General features: G+C 39.2%; 1 protein-coding gene across 2 annotated transcripts in view; it reads right to left on the minus strand.

Annotated features, from left to right (window-relative positions):
• LOC109084335 (7SK snRNA methylphosphate capping enzyme-like) overlaps positions 1-1,018 on the minus strand; it is an 11,164-nt gene extending 10,146 nt beyond the window's left edge. Inside the window, exon 1 of one of the 2 annotated variants that reach the window (XM_042750920.1) lies at positions 825-1,018. The gene's annotated coding sequence lies outside the window, so the exon portion shown is untranslated. The other variant, XM_042750919.1, reaches the window with a different exon arrangement.
• Positions 1,019-2,500: the final 1,482 nt, after the last annotated feature.

The raw sequence follows: 2,500 nt of genomic DNA on the forward strand, positions 1-2,500 counted from the left end.
AAAACAGTTGCCCATTTACATTAAAAACAGTACAATCCAATAAAATATGCTTCAGTGTGATTTTAAATCCTCATACTTACTTGACTACAGTCAGTGTAGGTTTTGGTGCATTAATGTGCTTGTGACCCACGTGTTACATCTGTCACTCAACTCAGAACGCCACGCCTAGCTAATTTTAATAACCACGCCCCCTGGGAGGATCCACCGCACTGCTCATGAATAATGCGAGAACCAAACTCTCCCTCCCGCCCCTATTCGACACAAACACACACGTACGTTACCCCCCTCTCTCTCTCACACGCGCACACACACACACACACACACACACACTATTAAGCGCGATCGTTTATCCGCCTTTCTCGCGCTGTGAGTAAATAAGCGCGCGAAATCACACACAAATCCCTCAAACGGCGCACTATATGAAGCGCTCACCGAGCCGCGTACAAACCTGTACTGCGCTACTGTAAATATGAAATGTACTCTCTAAAACAGTGACGATTAAAAACAGACTTCGCTCTTTCGATCATTCACAAGCATGCGAACTCGCGCAGCTCCATCTCGCGCTATGGCACAGCAGACCCGCGCGCTTATATACAGCAGCTCGGACCGAGACTGACGGACAGCCGCGCCCGCCAATCAGAACGCAGGATATGCACTAAGGCCCCCTGAACGACCAATGGCGAAGCTCAAAGCGAAGGCATGTGCTCTCGGTCACCGCCCCTCCTCGCTGAATAGGTATCCAGCGGACTGCCTGCGCTGACCCGACACAAACTAATCACTATCATCGATATCAACAAATATAACCTGCTAAAGACAAAACCGACCTTTTATGTTTAATTAGAATTTATATCCGTGGAAAATCCCATCGTGCTGCTTCAGCGAGCAGTCAGGAACTTGACAGAGACGCCCGTCGCATGTGTAAACAAGCCCTGACCGAGTTCCTGAGCGCTTATAACCGCGACTAGAGACTGAATACAGACGAGCACGCGCGTTATGTGACGGTGACACTGTGCAGAGTGAGAAATTAACGCCGACGGCGAGTTTTAAAGAGACCCTCCCACATTACTGCAGGAGAAGGGGAATTCTGGGAAATGTAGTCGTGTAGTCCAACCTGTTGCAAAACTCTTCTTTTTCCAAAGAAGGATCCAGAAGAAATGTGATCTTGATTTAAGGCTCAGTCAGAAACAAAACAATATTTGTGACCCTGGACCACAAAACCAGTCATAAGGGTCGATTTGTTTTGAATAAATAATCTCTCCATTGATGTGTGGTTTGTTAGGAGGACAATATTTGTCTGAGATACAACTATTTGAAAATCTGGAATCTGAGGGAGCAAAAAAATCTAAATATTGAGAAAATCATCTTTAAAGTTGTTCAAATGAAGTTCTTAGCAATGCATATTACTAATCAAAAATTAAGTTTTGATATATTTACAGTAGGAAATTTACTAAATATCTTCATGGAACATAATCTTTATTTAATATCCTAATGATTTTTGTCATAAAAGAGAAATGTATAATTGTGACTCATACAATGTATTGTTGTCTATTGCTACAAATATACCTGTGCTACTGATGACTGCTTCTGTGCTGCAGGGTCAGATAGTTTCCTCATCACATTGTTTCAGCTCTGCTATCTCTTTCTGTAGTAGCTGCTGTGTGGATTTTATTTCTAGCAAATATAGAGGTATCTCCAATTAAAATAAAAAACACCTTAGACAAAAGAATGTTAAATATAAAATGAGGCGTCAGATTGAGATGCTGATCGTTTGTCTAAGACACATCAGTTCTTTCTGTAAGGATTTCATCATGTCCACATTTATTCTTCTTCACAAGTATAGTGTTCACAAACTTCATACAGGCGTCGTCACTTTTCTTCATGTTATGTTTTTCAGAAGTGTTGTGTCAGTTGTGATGTAGGCTTACTAAGTCAAAATTATGACGTAAAAAGTTTAAATCATGATACAAAAAATATAAAAATACATAAACATAGTAAGTCCAAATTATGATATTAAATCATAATTATGAATTTAAAAAAGTAGAAATTATGGCATGCTATGTTGAACTTATGACAAAAAAGGGCAAAAATGACTGTTTATTCAATTCAGGATTCAGGATCATTATTTGTCACACATGGTTATATGGAGAGCATAAGACCAGCGGTGAAGTGTGAGTCAGGTCTGATCCAAGGACAGCGCAATTATTAAAGAATACAAACACAAGAAAATTATACAGAAAAATATTAAAAAAAAGAATAAAATAGAATGCTTATAGAAAAAAATGTGCAGGACAGTATACTGTAGACTTAATAAATATCAAGATGAGCAGGAATGTACAAGAGGAGAATGTGCTAACAGGTTGTACAGGGTATTTACATAGCAGCAATAGAGGTAATAAAGTAAATAAATAAAAATAAAAATGATAGAAATCGCTCTGTGCAAGTGACAGTGTCAGTATATTCAGTATCTTACTGATAATTAAGTGAAGTCATGTAGAAGTTA

Source organism: Cyprinus carpio, chromosome B23 (genome assembly GCF_018340385.1).
Source record: "Cyprinus carpio isolate SPL01 chromosome B23, ASM1834038v1, whole genome shotgun sequence".
NCBI classification, from domain to species: Eukaryota; Metazoa; Chordata; class Actinopteri; order Cypriniformes; family Cyprinidae; genus Cyprinus; species Cyprinus carpio.